At 30.3% G+C, this 20,097-nt stretch overlaps 1 protein-coding gene across 2 annotated transcripts in view; it reads right to left on the bottom strand.

The window, feature by feature from the left end:
• Wnt2 (Wnt oncogene analog 2) overlaps positions 1 to 19,057 on the bottom strand; it is a 54,989-nt gene extending 35,932 nt beyond the window's left edge. Inside the window, exon 1 of one of the 2 annotated variants that reach the window (XM_013308726.1) lies at positions 18,681 to 19,057. The gene's annotated coding sequence lies outside the window, so the exon portion shown is untranslated. The remainder of the gene's footprint in view (positions 1 to 18,680) is intronic. The other variant, XM_013308732.1, reaches the window with a different exon arrangement.
• Between the last annotated feature and the right edge of the window lie 1,040 nt (positions 19,058 to 20,097).

Raw genomic sequence — 20,097 nt, 5'->3', positions numbered from 1 at the left:
TTGTTAGAAGGTATCTCCGGAATGGCTGCATCTCGCTGTAATTTGGCATAGATGTAGAACATAGTCTGGAAGAACATATGCTACTATGTTTTTTTTAATTCCGCGCGGACAGTGTCGTGATAGCTATTTATTACAATGTTTCTCCTTTTATTAAATTTATGACAACATAACCATTACGTAAAGTAAATATTCAAAGTAGCTCTAAACTTATCAAGGTTATACGAACGCGTTTCACCTTTTAACCTTAAAATTTCATTTCATTAAAAGCCACGAGGGGTCAGCTTTAATATTAATAAATGTACATTTCAACTCCATAATGTAAATTACTCTGTTTATTTTAATACTCGTGTCTATGACTTTTAATAATATTGTTCATGTACATAATATTGTTCATGTACATAATATTGTTTATTCATTTTATTTACTTTTTAATTCTAATCCGAAACTTTATTTTAATTAGATTCACGATTATAAACGTTCCTGATATCGTACAATTTTTGTTTTGTTTAAACAGGACTGGAACATAATATTTTTTTTAATTTCTTAATTTATTCATGAAGTTAAATAATTATATCTTACTATATTTATATAATATATAAATGTGAATGTTGAAATGGATAGATGTTAGAATGCATCGTAACAACGGATTCCGATGATATTTGCTATAGACGTGTGTTTTATTAATTCCGCGCGAACGTAGTTGCGGGCAAGAATTAGTATTATTTTAAATGACTTCTGGAAATAAAGAAACAAGACTATATATCTAATTTAATTACTTATAATAATATTAATTATAAGTAATTAAATAAGTATCCAACATTATAGCTATGCGTATCATCCCAGCTATGATACCACATACCAGTTAATTATATTTTTAATCACAATTAAATTAATTGAAACTCATTAAAATTAACTGTTTAATACCGGTATTAGATAATTATGTGTAATTTACATTTATTGTAGGATCAAATATGTTTTGTGGGAAACGTGTTATAAATCAGTGCAAAAATACGACGTATAATACATACATAAGTATTTTGAATACTACACTAGCTGTAATCCGCGACTCCGTTCGCGCGGAATTAAAAAAAAAAACTTAATTAGTAGCTTATATGTTCTTCCAGACTATGTTTTACATCTATGCCAAATTTTATCGAGATCCGTACTGCCGTTCTGGAGATACCTTCAAACAAACATCCAACAATCTAAACTTTCGCATTTATAATATTAGTAAGATAGCTTTTGAGAAAACAAGAAGTTACAGATTCTGTTCAAATAAAAGCAACACACTCTTCGATCATAATGTTTATTGTGAATGCAAAACTCACTCTTAATTGTAATGAAAAAATAACAAAAGACTACTCGGTTTGATAGAAAAATAAAATCTCACGGCGCCAATATGTGCCAGTACCTTTTTACTTTTCTAGTTGCGCCTTCTAACGTAACATTGAATTACGTTTGAACACTAACTGAAAATTATTTGCGAAAATATATTATTTTGAATTTCGAAATTGAGATTAAAACAAAACTCTTACTTTGTGAATGCCATATTTTTCGATTTGAAAGTTGATACGTCATACAGCGCGGGTATACAAGTACACTTTTGTTTGTAGGTTATTCTGCCATAAAATTTTAGAGATATAAAATATCGCTTCCAGAAACTCATATTCATTGGTCATAACATTACATACGTAAAAATCAATATTCAGTAATCCTTTAACCTTTTCAAAGACATTCAGAAGGTGAGCATTAAATCAAGTGTAATGCTTACTCTATGCGCGATACCAGAGACAATGGTAGCCGATTGCGATCGCCAACAACTTACCATAGACGCTTCGTGAAGTAGACAATTTGTTAAGACACTTATCGCAACTAACTAAATGGGAATATCTTTGCAATTTGTATGTTGAATAAAAATATTATTATTATACATAGTTTGTTTAAAGTTTTCAATTTACGTGTACGTATTATTTGAGTTAAAATTTGCACGTAACAGAAAATAGAATAGACTGGTAATTTGTTAAAACAGCGTAGTTGTAACTATAAATTGTAATTCGATTGCGAACGTTTGGATGGATGGATGTTTGTCACAAGATATATCGTGAATGGCTGGATCTTAATGAAATTTGGCATACACGTCCTGGAAGAACACTAGGGCTACTAATTAATCTTTTTTATCCCGCGCGGGAGGGCTGCCGGAGTCGCAGGCGACAAAGTTACTTTTTAAGAATTACGTGGTATTTATTCAGAAATCTTATATATAAAATTCTCGTGTCACAATTTATGTTCCCATACTCCTCCGAAACGGCTTGACCGATTCTCATGAAATTTTGTGAGCATATTGAGTAGGTCGGAGAATCGGCTACTATCTATTTTATAATCCCGCGCGGACGAAGTCGCGGGCGACATCTAGTAAAATATGAAATTTGTTAGGGATAATCCGATATCTTTATTTGTGACATCTTTTTGTTCAAGATTTTAATGACATAACAATTTCCTTATTTAATGCTATAATAAAGTCTAAAATACAGAAACATTGAATATATCGTAGTCTAAGTAAGTTATGATCATTGTAAAATGAATATCTTTAATGCAAACGCGAGAAATGTTAAGTTCATTTTAGTGATAAGACATGTTAACAAGTCAACTAGACATTGTAAGATATAAGTAAGCTGTAAACTTACATTGTTATAACAAAGAGAATTTATAAATGATATTAAGTTACAAAACTGAATACATTTAAATTAAAAAATAATAATTTATCAGTCTAATATATCACGCGTCTCGTCACTTGCAGTCTTGTATAAAAGACAAAGGCTTGGTGGTATCATATTACAGTTATAATTTTAAATTATTCCATTTTAATCAAACTTTTGAGGATAAAATAGTCCTTTATAAATTTTTATATATATTTCAGATAGTAAACATTTAAATACATTGATTTATTTTGTGTATTTTATTTTTTGTAAAGGCATGTTTTTGGTTTCGTATTCATCTATGGCTGCGAAAAGGTTAAGGACTACAATTAATCACTCGATGATAAAATTTTGTATGAAAAATAATAAAGAAAATGGGACCCACATGCACGCAAAACCTTTGGATCAAAAAAAAAAATCAAAATAGTGTTCTATTTTGAATAGGGGCGGAGTTACGCGTAACACACAAAAAAAAACATATAGACAAATTGATAACCTCCTCCTTTTTGAAATCGGCTAAAAATTGAACACAATATTAGACGTACTAGGATTCAACTTTGACAGTTTTTGATTTGAACCAAAGAACTCTAAATTAATGTGTCTTAAATTGTAAAAAATATTTGCAATATTAATAAATCCTTTTTAATACATCTGTGTAGAGAAACTCCGCCTTAATCGATTCAAATATAGTAAAATAATTACACAGATCGTAAATTAGTACCGACAAAATGTTTATCTAACGGTAATTAATCGTCTATGCTTTGGTTCCGTGGTGTAAGGTTTCGTTTTATCTTATACGTCTTTGTAGTTGTCAATTTGTGGAGATTAGCCTTTGCTCTTTTGCATTGAAGCTTCTTTAAGGAAATAATGCATGATATTCGTTGCTATTATATTACAAGTTAAGAGAGAAATCTATCTTACTAGTATTATAAATGCGAATGTTTGGATGGATTTTTGTTTAGAGGTATCTTCTGAACGGATGTAAGGATTTCGCTGAAATTTGGCATAGATATAGAACATAATCTGGAATAACACATAGGCTACTAATTAAGTTTTTTTTTCAATAACGCGCGGTTGGAGTTGCGACCGCAAGTATTTCATAAAGATCGGTCAAGCCGTTTTGGAGGTGTAGAATAACATTGTGCCACGAGAATTTTACATATATTATTTGAAATGATTCTATAGTTATTTATTGACCTCAGCATTCGCGAAACATTTTCTTACGAAATTTATTAATTAGATTTAGTATGTATATTTTTTTAATTTCTTTCATATTGTAGAAGTTTGCAGGACTATCGGAGGACTGTGGTATTTTAATATTAATACATTTATTTATACGCTTTATGATTTGGAAATATTTATGAAAATATTTTAATTTTTTAATAGTTGAGACAGAGCAACAAATTCTTTGAAATTATATCCGTTTATTATTTTAAAGATTTTAATGTTTGAACACAAAGAAAGTCAAGTAAAGTTATATGTTTGATATATCATTAGAGATTTAGAAATCGGCTCCTATTACAGATTAAAAAGTGTCTTATTACAGTTAGAGGAAAAAAAACCACATCTGTCACAAATAATCAAGATTAGATCGCGCACGTGCGATGTGTTGACTCATCTATCCAGTTATAACTTCGACAATAGAGAAACGGACTAAGCAAATAATCGCTGTTGTACTATTCTTTTTTAGTTAAAAAAGCGCGCTTGACAGGTCCTGTCTTTTAAAAGTCAAAGACTGTTCAAGGCTTTATATTTCCGTGGGCGTTTGTTAGCTTATAAGTTATTGTAACGACAGGATTTCTTTTTAAGAATCAATTTAATTAATATCACATTGTTATCTAAATTTGCAAATACTAAATATGTCGGTTAAATAGTCGATTATCAATTTATTTCTAACTAGCTGTCGCCCGCGACTCCGGCCGCATGGAAAAAAAACTTAATCAGTGTAGCCCACCCATTCATCCATCCACATCACATCCATCTAAACATTCGCATTTATAATATTAATAAGTTAAATAAAAAGCAGCTCTTCAAGGCATAAATTCGAAAAAAAAATGAATAAATAGTATCCTTTATTCTTCTCCTGGCTCTAAGCTACCTCCTCACCGATTTTCAGCCATATCAGTAAAGTCGTTCTTGAGTTATAAATAGTGTAACTAACACGACTTTCTTTTATATATATATATGGTTAAAATTATGATGGAGGAGCGTATGAAGGAATTGAGAATTAGTGGTACTATCCTATGAAAATATTTTTTTACCTTGTGTCAAGAGAAAGGTTATTGACCGATCTCTCGATCAAGTTGATTCTCACGCTATTTATTTTATTAATGAAAAACGATAAAGCGATTAAAACTATTTCGGCGTTACGAGTGACTCATGGCTTTGATCCAATCATTCAATTACTATTGGAATGAATCGACACACATATTGTTAATTGTTTAAATGGAACCTACATAGATTACTGAATGTTATCGCCAACTCTTATTCCAACTGAAAGAGGAAGAAACAAACTTATGTAAAACGACTAACATTACAATATTGGGATTCTTTTTAAGTTTAAGATTCGATACAAAATGACGATAATTTATAATTAAAAAAAAATAAGAGAATTATAAACAATACATAATTTATAATAAATTAAGGCATTTCATTTCGTTTCCTCTCTTCTTAGCCATCTGACGTCGAGGATCGACAATTAGCGTACAAATAATATATTAGAAAAAAAAAATGAAGTAGGAATTGGCTTTTTATCTACAAAATGTCAACTACTTACATTTTATTTACGTATCGGCTTCTTTAACTTAACCATAAATTAAATAGAAACACAACAATTTAACATTAAACAATTGAATGACATTGTGTTTTTTTCATTTTGAAATGATAAGGTTGTCAGAAAAATGTTTGACATCAAAAAGGTTACGTTTAAATTCTAAGTGGCCAGTACGTTCATACGACCATGAAGGATTCATACGTATATTTTTCAATTTACTCAAAGGAAATTAAAATCGTGAAGTGGCACTATATTTTACAATATGTTTATATTAACCTAGTTGATTTTTTTTATTTTTTTATTTAAAATTATATAAGTATATTTTATCTGTCAAAACTTAAGGATGGTTTTTTTACCCAAACTTTCATATTTTTTTCACTCATAAACACCACTTTCTTTTAAGGCTATCATCTCGTTGGACTTGTTGACGATTGAAAAAAAAATATTTCTTTCTGTATCGATCCAGTTATGATTTCCCGTACTGCAAAAACACCGAGATCAATTAAATATAAGGTTCTGCGAACCTTGTCTTATGGATGGATACCATACGTGTCGATGCCATAGATATGTATCGCATTCCAAATTATATCTTATATTAATCGTAATTAAGTTACTTTTCATTTAACGGTGCAATTCTTTTATTGGTAAGATTAATAACATTGCGGAAATCGAAAAATATTTGCTAAGGAGTTGCATCGAGAAGTATGCGGGTAAACATACTATGTTGAAAGATTTAGGATCTTTGATTGATTTAATAACGAACATTTCTTTTACATTTTTGCTCCGGTTCGCAATTATGTGCAGTAAAAATTATCTTGTCATGTTCTATAATACCTTTTATATAGCAGTTAAAGTCAATGTATACGATAGTCATATATTTTATCTGTGCCCATGATTAATACTGGCCGGTGTGAAAATTTCTTTCAATAAACTTGGAATTCTAAATTCAAATTTTACTCTATGATGATTTGACGTTTAGTTGTTCAGTTGTTTTTTAATCTTTGATATTGTTTTTTGTGTACCCGTTATAATTTTTATTTTAAATTAAAATAAGTTTTTTTATTTAGTGTAAAAATTGTGATGGAAAATTCAGTGAAGTGTAAAGTGAAGTGATTTTAAACATTTACATTTCCAGCATTTCTAGGTTTGTACAATAATAGACGTACTTTTTATTAAATTATAGATGAGTTTCGGTATTACAGATTCTTTGTTAATTTTATTTTACATACCGTTTTTAAGGATATTAATCATTTCCAGTGAAAGGAATCTTAACAGATTTCATATTAATAATTAATTTAGTACATAATATATAGTTTAACGTTTAATTTTATAATTATATTCACTGTCAAGAAGAATTATTGAGGTAAATTATGATTTTAGAGAAGTACAGTCGACTACAAACTCTTGAACCTTGTACATATTTTTAAACATAGAAATAAAAGCAAGTTCTTTGTCTTTGTAGAAAAATCTACAATGCTGTTCATCAGGTAAGGTAAGTGTAGTTGTTCTGTTAATTTATTTTTATGTATTTGCCTTTCATCTTCTTAATTTAAATATATGTTTTTGTTTCTATTTTTACCTTCTGTAGACGACTAACAGTTTATAAAGATAGTTTTTATTTTAACGGTCAATTCGCTGAAATAGCGATTTGATTTATGCTCATAAGCATACACAAGAAAGGAAGAAACAAATGAGAGAGCGCACAGAAAGAGAATTCCCCCTTCCTTTGCGTTCTCTTGACAGTGGAATATCATTCCATTCGTATTATTTCGTTGAGTACATTTCAGTTGTTGGTGGTATTATTATGTATGCATTTCATCATCGTTATCACACTATACGTCTTCATTGAGGGGCTCGGTACCTACCATAAGATAGGTGACTAAAAGTCAATCGCGGTGGCCCAGTGAGGACTAACTTCACTCATATCTTTCTTTTATTTTCTTCGCATGTATTTCCATTATCTAAATTAGCAACAACTCATTTGTTGGCGACTGTACAAGGAAATGAGTAGTGAAAGCATTTGCTGACTAATGAAGTACAAACTGGAGTTATTGTGGAACGTGAAGTAGGTTTATGACTTGAAAGCTAGTGCTATGTTAGACTATTGTTAGACATGCTCTTACTGAAATTTCCAACAAAATTATTTACTATCTTATAATATTATTGTATAATACAAAGATTATTAACAGTATAAAGTTTCGTCCCGTATCACGATCAACATTACCCATTGTTTAGTCAAATGCCATCAAGGTCATCAAAATCGATTGGCAACGCTTCGCAGGATACGTTACGCAGCGACTGCAGGGTTCCATAGCGTCTATTGAAGAACCAGGCATATAAATCATCCGAACTTAAGATGGGTAGAAGTTTTACAATTTTAGTAATATTATAAATGCGAATGTTTAGATCGATGGATATTTGTTTGAAGGAATCTCCAAAGCGGCTGCATAGATCACGCTGAAATTCGGCACAGATGCAGAACATACTCTGGAAGAACACATAGTTTACCTATTAAGTTATTTTTAATCTTCGCGGACGGTGTCTTCGAGGGCTCTATAAAATCTAAAGTAGCCTAATGTTAAAATTACTGTTCCAGTCTCATGCGGCTAAAATGCTTTAGATGTAGTATTTAGTATTTAATTTAGTTAAATAGACTTCAGGAAGATTCTCAGAGTCGTCTTATCCTTTTTCTCAGAGTTTTCTCAATAATGCTATACTTAAGAACTTCGTAGAACTAATGTGTAGCCACGAAGTGAAATTGATTGTACCTGGTCACGCAAATGCCAAGGCTCTCTTTAAATTATGTATGTTTAAACGATCATTTACTTATTCACTGCAGATAAAAACGTCGTTATCACCCCAGGTCTTTGTGTTTACGTTCATTCTGAATAATGGGCTATCGTTTAGTGTCTTTATGCATTAATAAATACCAATATGGAAGTAAATAAATCAGACGAGATGTCGTTTGAAGTGCATTTATAAAGTTAAGAGCTTATTACGGTTTTATTATGAGTTTTTACAGATTTAATTATAAGTTTCTTTAAAGTAGTTTTAATAGTTTTTAAATTCACCTACAACTAAATTAAAAATCTTATTATCTTATTTTTTTTAAAGGAGAAGGGGGCAAACGAGCAACGTATCGCCTAATATTATTTGATCCGACGCCCATGGACATCCGCAACGCCAGAGGAACCGCAGATGCTTTGCCAGCCTAAATTATTCATAATAGTATAATATATAAATGCGAAAGTTTGGATAGATGAAATGTGACACATATGAAGAACATAGTCTGAAGTCGCATAGTCTAATAATTTTACTTTAATTCCGTGCGAACGGAGTCGCGTGCGTAAGATAGTGTTATTATAAAAAAACTCCATCCTCATAATGTTTTCCTTCCCTATTTCGTAAAAAAATTACAATATAAATAAACGTAGCCTATCAAAATATAAACTAGTTTTTTACTCTATAATTATATTTCTAAAATAACCTATAATATCTGAGAAGCAAATTAGTAACATTGTTAACCCTGAATCTATAATCATATTTACAGACAGACGGATGAATTAACTATATAAAAACTAGTATCATGCCCATCTGACAGGTATCAGATTATCGTTATTGGATTTGTTGCAAACAAAGAATAACAATTAGTGTCATTTTTTGTACAAACTGACAATCATATTTCTTTGAATGTTCTTTCGAATGCAATTATTTATATTATAAGAACATACTGTGTTTATTAAACTAGATTCGCTATGATAGATAGTGATAAATATAAATAAAACTTTAAAAAACGTTTTTTTTTTTTCTCAATGGGTTTTAGACCCAAGGGTGTAGTGTTGCACAAAGAAAGATTATATCGATGTGTTCTTTATAATCTCTAGATATTATAATTGAATAGGCTTTACGAAAACATCACTAGGAATAGGATTCCATTCTCTCTCTCAAGGTGCCTCTCCATTTAATGGAGGTTGGCCGTCAGCTCAGTGAACTTTCGCCGATCTTGTGTCAAGCGAAATAAATGTTCCACGCTGGTAACATTCGTCCATTCCTTGATATTTCCCAACCACGATTTCTTTCTTCGTCAAGCGCGTCTTTTTCCTGCGATTTTGCCCATCATAATTAGTTGAAGAAGGTCGTATTCCTCGTGAACATGTCCCATGATAGGCGACTTTCCTCTTTTTAACAATTTGCAATAGTTCTCGGCACACGTCGGCGCGCTGCAGTACCCGTAGATTGTAAATAAATAAAATAATTCCGATTCCATCAAAATATCATAACTGTATTTATACTTTTTCATAAATGAAATGACTACAATAATATTAAATTTATAATTAAATTTATAATTAAATTTATAATTAAATTTAATATTTATATTCGATTGTAATAAACAACGCTCTTTTACTGTGAGGGACCAAAAAAATATGTCATTTTATTATATTTAATTTGTTTACAATAGCTAATAAGATATAATCTAGATTTGTATCAAAGTCTGACGTATCTCAGATTAAGGCTGACATTTTGACTTTGCTAAATTAGAAATACATACATAATCGTGTTATGCAAAGTAACCGTTTAGAAATAACTCATATTTTTATCCCCGACATATTTATATATAGTATAGCACTGGGCCCGCGTGGTTGAGTTTAGTCACTCCTGACTTGAATAGGATCCCGAGCCCCTCAGTGGGCTATAGTGGGCTGATGATATTACTTATAGTAAATTAGATGTCGCCCGCGACGCCGTCCGCGCGGAATTAAAAATAAAACATAATTAGAAGACTATATGTTCTTCCAGACTATGTTCTATATGTATGCCATATTTCATCGAGATCCGTTCAGTCGTTCTAGAGATATCTTCAAACAAACATCCATCTAAACATTCATATTTATAATATTAGTAAGAAGTAAAATTAGTAAGATGTAGGAGTAAGATAATTATGTAATTGTATAGGGGTGCTACTACTTTTAATTTCTTTTTAAACAAAAAAGCGGTCATTTACTCGTATTTTGTAACAGTATAGAAAAAACTACCAAAATATAATAAGAATACACAAATATATCAAACGAATGTTAAATATACAGGTGCTGTAAAAGTGTTACCGGTGTTCGCTTACAGCGCTGATTTAAAGCGCTTTAGTGATTTATACGATGCGTCATTTATAGGCGACACTTGAGGCCTCGTAAATTCTTTAAGCGCTTACGAAGTAAAGTCGGCAGAAATGTTTAGAAAATTATACAAATAACTAGCTGTTACCCACAACTTCGTTCGTGCGGAATTTAAAATAAACTTAATAAGTAGCCTAATGTTTCCTTCCATAAAGATCCATTGAGCCGTTCCGAAGATACCTTCAAACAAACGTCAATCGATTTATCCATAAATCTAAACTTTCGGATTTATCAGTAAGATATTATTTTGCAAAATAATAATTACTTTTCTAGTTATTCTAATTTAGTACTTCTAAGTAAGCGACCGTTAGGATTTCAGCGCTTTAAAGCGCTGCATGATTTATTATGTCAGTTGGCGGTTTGCGCTGACATTCGGCCCTAAGCCGCTAGTTAATTAATTCTCACGACACTTACAGTTAGCGATCTTAGGAAATGTTATAATTTGTAACTGAAATAATTCAACGCCTAAGTCAATGTTGATTTATTACGAGTATTGTTTCACTAATCGTGGGTTTCTGAGACCAACACCGTTTGAAAACATATTTTTATCTTTGCAGAAATTTACGTGAAAACCGTGTTATTTATTGAGTTTTGTATTATTTTTTTTTCTTTTATTTTTCATAAATGATGGCATAAAGTTATCGTTGTATAATGAAACGTAGATATTGATATGTTTTAAAGACATGTTTCGGTTGTGTAAACTCTAAGAAAGTAATGAGTGGTTCAGTTGTTCTTTTTAAAAAAAAAAAACACTGATCACACTTCAAGGCAGTTTATTTGAAGTTCAATTTAACACGAAGTGTTTCTTTATAAGAATGTTTATTACTTTTCTAAAGGCTTTTATAACCGATTATGCATAGCAATTTGACCATAAAAACCGTATCCGTGACGGACTGTGCTTCGACTTTATATAACGAGGTGCTAAAGATCCATAAAATTTTTTCTTAGTTAAAAAAATAACAGTAAAGTAAACATAATCGGACTCGATCAGATGACTGACAAGAATTTTTTTAAGTTATTATATAATGAAGTATTCAGACAAATTCAGCACTAGATTTAAACTAAGCCTCAGACTAAAACCTCCTTAGTAACGTAAAAAGTATAACAGTAATCTAGAATAGAGGTCAATTTACAGTAAAGCGCAAATTATTCTATGTTAATTAAATGACCTAGAGTCAAGGAAGACAATGTTTATTGCTACACTGGTAAACCATGAGTGCTTTGTCTTTTTTGACTACACTGATAACTACGCTGATCCATCTATATATATTCAAATCAATCTGCCCTAATCACTAAAGAGCGTTGGCACAGTATGTACTACTCCATACGTCTCTTAGCCATATCTGAATGTACCCCATTCTTATCAAAGTATATATTATGACTGATAATTTTGCCTTTTATAATTTTCATATTTCAGCAAGGACAATCTATAGTATGATATAGATAACATTCATCGCGAGTTACTCCAACTATTTTTCGGAAATTTAATCTGTATTTTTAGGAAGAAAATCTAAAAATGTGGCAGTGTATTGACCCAACACTAGCTTTACTAAAATGTCGATTATTCGCGCCAAAGGATTCTAATTAACATTGTCTCAAAGTATTAACATTAAAAATTAATAATATTAGATGGATAAAGAGTTCAATGATCTTTAGATACTGGATCTCATTGAAAACATATGGAATTGTACAGATAATAAAAAGCATTGCAACACAGATGATTAAAGGGACGAAACAGAATCGATTATTTCCGATGTTACAAAATCTATTCGATACAATATCGATTATTAGAAGCATATTTATCGAGTCATCGCTTCAAGTAAGAATTGCGCAATCGTTATCAAACGCATTGAAACCTGATCGAAACTAATTATTACGATCGGTGAAAGCATTTCTATTGTCAAGTAGACATGGGTAAGTCAACTAAAATTTATGACCCGCAGATCAGCTCACGGCTCTAACGTATGAAAGCAATCAGTGACTCGCACCTCAGTTCAATTTAAGAAAGTATGATACAAAAGTATCTTGGTATTATTAATATTATAAATGCGAATGTCTGGATGGATAGAAGGATGTTGGTTAGAATGTATCTCCAGAACGGCTGCATTGATCCCGATGAAATTTGGCATAGATGTAGAACATAGTCTGGAAGAACACAAGGCTACTCATTAAGTTTTTTTTTTAATTCCGCGTGGACGGAGTCGAAGGTGACAGCTAGTTATTAGGTATATCAAATATTTTCACTAATGAATTGTGATATTTAGATAAAAAGATAATTTTGTAAAAATTTGTTGTTGCTCTATTTAAAAATTAAATTTTAGAAGAAATACTTGTACCATTATGTTAAAAAGTTGTCAAATTAGGTTTCCAATCAAAATTTTATTATTTATACAATAATTTACGATATCACTGATTCGAAACCAAAATATTAGCACATCAAGGGACCTACCACGAACACTGAGATCGTTATCGTAATGTCTTCAAGAAAATTTTGTATTAGATTTTTTAAAAGTACTTTGATTCTTATAAACATGTCAGTCTCGTAACAAAGTAATTAAAAAATAATGACAAATATAACGATAAAGAATAACATAAAAAAATAATAAATATTAGTATAAGAATTTTTGCAGCGCCCCTACCGAGCTTAAAGTACACTAAAAAACTCAAACAAATTTTGTCGACCACGCTACGAAGATGTTCTCGCAACTGTCACGCAAATATTCGTAATAGACCATCTGATGTAGAATACAGATAATAAAACGATTAATCAAATATTGACAGGTAATCTTGATGTCGGCCATATTAGATTATTCTAACATCAATAACATATAAGCTTCTTGTAAATTGAATATAAATTGGGCCAATAAAATATATAATCGATGTTACGATACGCTTTTTGGACACAATTACGTAAACGAACGACGAATCAGTAAAATTTTATAGCCAATTAGACTTAAATGGTTCATTCTCTGACTTTTCACAGTGTAATGAAAATTTAGACACGGCAAAAATTACTTAATTAATTTGTCTATTGTAGAACAAATTAATTCCTTTTATGAGCTAATTAAATTTGAAAATTGGTTCAAAACGGTAAAATTTATATGAAGCAAAATTTAATACGCTTTAAGAAAAGTTCAACCAGATTATACGCAATATTAAGTGGCTGTATCGACAAGATTACGTCTTAGTAAATATTTAAAAATAAAAAACCATAAAAATAATATATCGATATAAGATTATTAATTATAATATTAGCATATAATGACTACGCGTTATTTATTACGCACACAAAGTTCATAGGAAAATTATAATTGTTGCTTAAGAAGGCTATTCTCTGTAAACTTCTTGTTACTGGTTGTTCTTACTAATGTTATTTACATCAAGATTTAACCAGAATTCGAAGAGGAAATTAATTGAATGGAAATCAATAATAAGTTAATTTAAGGAGATTTTCGCACGCCTCATTGACGCCTCAGGGGATCCAAGGGCTGGCGCGCATTTCGGCCAAAGGTTGAGCCTGGCCATCCAACGGGGAAATGCCGCCAGCCTCTTGGGAACCCTACCGTGCGACCGCAGCGATTTAGGGTCGATTTTTTTATATTATTTAGTTTTATTTTTAGTTTGGTTTAGTTTTAGTATATAGTTTATAGTATTATTTTGGTAGTTTAATTAATTAGTCATTTAATTACTGTAAGAATGTAAATATAATAAGTTAATTTTCTGATGATATGTAAAAATATTCATATTTCAATATAAGTCAAATTTGTATGGACTATATATACATCGTTGATTTTAAATATTGTCTTTTGGTGCATAATAATTTTTTAGCCAATTCTTAAAATTTTTACCAATATAATTACGTTAGGAAATTCACTATTATCAACATGTATCAGTCATCTGCAGGATACAGTACCGTTTTGTAATTGAAAGATTAAAATAAAAGCAGGAATAAAATCATAAAGCCCCTTTTAAAGCTGTTGTAAATTTTGATGGACCGTAAATTTACTGTTAATTAGAAATTTAATTTTATCACCAATCGTCTTGAGTGGGTCATTACATTAAATTTTATTTGATAAGTGTAATTAAATAAAATTTAATTTTCGGAATGTCCTGTCTGTTCGTTTATTGCTCTGTGTTATAACATTTTTGGCAATTTAACTGTTACGTTGCCTAAATATTTTGTCAGAAGACCTCAATTAAATTATATATAAATTTAGTTTATTAAATTCTACTTTTAGGCTAATTAAGGGGGGGTTGAAATTAAGTAATTTGTTTTAATATTCAAGTCAAATTTAATGTAATTTTATGTCTTTAAATAAAGATTAAATGGTTACTGTTTCAAATTTTATTATTGTATACGAAGTTAAGGGTTTTATTATACCTTGTCTTGAATTAAAATATCTTATACAATTGCTTTTGTATTGCGTAAAAATATTTACATATTTACCGTAAATTTAGCAAAAATAGGTTGGTTTTATCTGGTGTTAAGCGTTTCAGTGCAAACAATTTCTGTGGGATGCGACAAATTACAATTAAAAACATATTTAAACAAACATATTTTTATTTAATATATGTTAAAAATTAATTATCTGTTAGATATTGCAGAGTTAAAATGTAGTTAATACGATACGATTTTTATTACACTACTAGCTGACGTCCGTGACTCCACACGCGCGTTGTTAAAAAACTTCAGAAGTAGCCTATGTGTTCTTCCAGACTACGTTCTACATCTATGCCGAATTTCAGCGAGATCCATGTAGGTATTTCCAACATGCCAACATACATCTATTCATTCTTTCAAACATTCATCATCAGGTCACTATAAGTCCCCACCGAGGTGCTCGGAGCCTACCCTAAGCTAAGGGTGATTAGGCCATAGTCAACCATGCTGGCCCAGTGCGGGTTGGTTGACTTCACACATATCTTTGAATTTCTTCTCAGATATATTCAAACATTCGCACAATATTAGTCAGAAAGATACAATATTGTTTTTTTTTTATTTTAGCTCACAAGATCGTCGCCAATTATCTTAATTAGAGTAGTTTGAAAATGCATGTTCTTTACGAGGGTATAAAGTTTTACAACAACCCTTATTGGAAATGGTTTGCAATGTCTGATGTTTTTTGTTTTGACATGTAAAATTGCATCATTCACTTGTTTTATCACGAGATTGAAATAATCGTTTTATTGCATACTAGCTGTCGCCCGCGACTCCGTCTGCGTGGATAGATAAAAAAACTAAAAATAAAAAAAATGAATAAATATTATCCTATGTCCGTCTCCTGGCTCTAAGCTACCTCCTCACCAATTTTCAGCCATATATAAGCATTTTAAATATTGAGTTAATTTTAGCCAATTTATAACATTCAAAAAAATAATATTGGCTTGTTAGTATTTTTTTTATTAATTATTTTAATTTTCATCAGTTATTACCACATATCTTACTAATATTATAAATGCGAAATTTTAGATGTATTGATGTTTGAAAGTATCTCCAAAACGACTTTACGGATCCTAATGAAATTTTATATTCATATAGAACAAAGTCTGGAACATTTGCAATAGTAAAGGACTAATAAAACCAGGCTACTAATTATGGTTTTTTTTAATTCCACGAGGACGGAATCGCGGGCGACAGCTAGTATGACATAAAGCATAAGTTTAGAAAACTTTTCTGTACTAATATTATAAAGAGGAAAGATTTGATTGTTTGTTTCTTTGTTAGCATTGAATAGGCTCAGAAACTGCAGATACGATTAAAAAAAAAACTTATACCGTTGGGAAGTTATACCGCGAGTGAAATAGGCTTAGTACCAGATTTTTTTAATTCATGCAGACGAAGTCGCAGGTAATTGCTTGTGTGTTAAAAGCATTTACTTAATAGAATAACAATTAAAACATCTAGAGTAAAAAGCTCAGAATAAGTAAAAAATTCTATTCGTAGGTTTCCGAGATCGAAATTCCCGTTTAAAACGTATACTCTGTTTTATCGAAGATAATGACAGGGATGACGATATGTTTTATACAGAGATATTGATATAGAAAACCGACGTTTAGTCAGATATAAATAAAATCGAATTGCAAAAAACAGAGAACAAAGTTTAATGGCAACATTTATTGTTGTATTGGCATCATTAAAAATATTGAAAGCGAATGTGGTTTTGTTTTTTTATATGTGTATCGAAAGCGTAATGGATTCAATACTTTTTAATTTTATTTTTACATTGATCTTGTCTCCGTTTTGCTTATTTTGAATTGTTTTTGTTGTATAATATTATGATGCAATATTAATAGTATTATAAATTCACTAATTTCTGATAGAAGTCCATTCAAATACGCATTAACAATAACTTAAATGTGGAAATGTTATTTAGAAATTTGCTAGCTGTCGCCCGTGACTCAGTCCGCGCGGAATTTTAAAAAACTTAATTAGTAGCCTATGTGTTCTTTCAGATTATGTTCTACATCAATGCCAAATGTCAGCAAGATCCATACCGTTCTAGAGATAACTTCAAACAAATATCAAATCATCCATATAAACTTACGGATTTATAATTCTATGAAAACCTTGAAATAAATAAGAAAAAGGAAGGAACTTTAAGTGAATTAATTATAACAAATTAAATATATTTCAAGTTATTATTTTTATTAAGATTTGAATTAAAATAACAATCTTTTATACACAGACTAAATTAGACATACGAAATTGTAAAATAATGAAAAAGCTTTAAAATATTTCCTTTATCCAACTGTATACGTGCTCATAAGATTTATTCTATTAAAATGAAAATGCTTAAACGTAAACGAAACAAACTATAAAACAGAAGTGGTTAATGTAAAGAAAATGACCTATTACGTTTTATTACATCGACATTTACAACATGCCTAAAATGTTGTCGACTCCAGCAGCGTTTATTGATTCAATATTAAAAACAGAAGTGCTAAACATTTTATTAAAAGTCATACAGTGACAAATCAACGTGTCTTATCATAGCTGGTGCATCTATACTTTAACCTATAAATATTTAAAAGTAATTTACGTTGATTTTAGTGTCACATACATATTTATAAGTAATTTAAAAGGTATAGACTGACTGTCTATATCAAATATATGCATTCATTTAAATACATAAGGTATATTTTTTTATTTAGTATCGGAACAGCTGATTTTTATTGTGTCTTTGGTATTTTTAGCGTTTATTAACTAGATTATCTGTCTCCCGCGACTTCGTTCGTGCGGAATTAAAACTTAATATGTAGCCTATGTGTTCTGCAAGGTTATGTTCTATATCCGTGTAAAATTTTATAAAGATCCGTTAAGCCGTTTCGGAGATACCTTCAAACAAACATCCATTCAAACTTTTGTATTTATAATATTAGTTAGAGTAAGATTGTTTTATATTATTATCGAAGTATTAATAAGCAATTTTTTGAATATAATTATTACTTTTAATAAAATAAATTTTTATTCTTTTTTTTAAATTAAAAGTTTTACGATCGACATGTTTTAATGTCACCTAAAATATAGAATTTCGTACATACATAAATAAATTTCTCGTCAGTCAGTCTACATGATTGTCGGCAAAATTTTTATGACAATAAAGTTTTTAATTTTTTTATATTCAAATGATTTCTTTTAATACTTTTTATAGACAAAGAAGGTTGTATGTATCATTTAAGATTAAATAATTATCTACTATATTTATACACTTCTAAAGGTAATCGGTAGTAACAATATCCTTAAAAGTTCTTCCTGTTAAGAAATATGAACGATTCCAGTATTATATATCATTCAATGAATTTAGATTCTATGTATTCCCATTTATATGATATTGGTATCTTTTTTATCCTTTATTATAATGGTTATTTTATGGTCATAAAATAAACGTCTGTTATTACGACTTATGTATAATCATTTTTATCGCGTTTAATATTTTTTTGCGGATAATGAAAAAAACTATAAAAAAATATTTACATCACATTACTGGCTGGTTATAACTAAATTGATCTATTAAGTAATCAAGTAAAAAAATAAAGAATTACCTTTTAAAAATTTGATGAGTCGTATGCGAACTTTTTTTATTCTTATCTCAATAAGAGGTATTTGACACTGAATAAAAAATAAAACACTGGCACACACTAAAAAAGTACCGTTTACTAATAGATGACGAAAAAATTATCGATGTTCGGCAATGGAGAGCGGACAAGAATGATACGTCCGTTCGCCACAAACTCCCAGCATCCACTAACGTTTTACAACGAAATGGACCAATATCATTGCTTGCATTTACAAACCCAGTATCATTCAGTACTCCACTAACAATCACATCTAATAATATAATAAACAGATGTCAAAAAAGAACGCAACGGAGCATCTTTTTGACAGGTAAAACTTCGAATTACGTTTAGTATTGCACGGATTTTTTTACGTTGTCACATTCGTCACCTTTTCTGGAGGCGGTTTTCAACAAAATGCAGTGATGAAAGTATAGACGTCGAACTTGTCAGGGAAGTTTTTTTTTTATTTCGAAGTGAAACTGGCCAGTCGTACAATTGTAATCCGTTATTTAACCGACACACTGTTTTGACCGAGATTGGCCAATGTAATTGTTTTTTTTTGTGGACAAAACTTCAGATATGTACTTAAATAATTGTTAATGGGTATATAATTGTTATTTAGGTTATACAGCCATAGGACATACACGGTCAAAGACTTATTTTGTAGTTTCGTAAAATCAGGTAGATGGAAAATCGGTAAAATAATAAGATTGTTTGTTTTCAACTTCTCTTTTACGTATAAACATACTTAAAATAGAAATGGTGATCTGTGGATATATAATACTTATATAAGATTTCAGAACTCTACATATGGAAAAGTCTAATATCTGTCCAAATGTCTTATTTACTGTGAGTTACATAGTGAGTGTTATACCAATATGTTTTAAACGCAGATTTCGGTCTCGGAAACTCACAGTTAAATATATTATTTGTGCATTAGTAAAATAATCTGTGAAATTTGGCGATGCAATTAAGACTCGTGTTTTTATGATGGGCGTTAAATGTCATGGTTTTTGACAAGTCGCTTTTTGATGTGTCTTGACACTAATATCGACAGGTTAATGTGTTCGATATCGAAGTTATAGTGCGACAAAATTATTTGACCCGATGAGAGCCTACTATAGCCTTAAGTTCTGACAAAAGTAAAGTACTTAAGCATAGAAAATTACATACAAACAGCTACAGTACGTAAATGATTATGGATTCCTTTTTTGACACTGACAGGAATTAGATATAGAGCTATTGTGTTATAATTTCCTTATTACTCGGGTCAAATAAGTTGGTAGGACTATAGTATATAAATCAACACTTTATTACCCCGATTGGCTACGAAATCGACCATCATTGGATGTTGCCACATTAAAATCCAACAAGCGAATTGTCTCTGATTGCTGTTTATTAA

Source organism: Papilio xuthus, unplaced genomic scaffold, assembly GCF_000836235.2.
Source record: "Papilio xuthus unplaced genomic scaffold, Pxut_1.1 DF829660.1, whole genome shotgun sequence".
NCBI classification, from domain to species: Eukaryota; Metazoa; Arthropoda; class Insecta; order Lepidoptera; family Papilionidae; genus Papilio; species Papilio xuthus.
The sequence above is the reverse complement of the archived record's forward strand: the minus strand, read 5'-3'. Positions and strand labels throughout refer to the sequence as shown.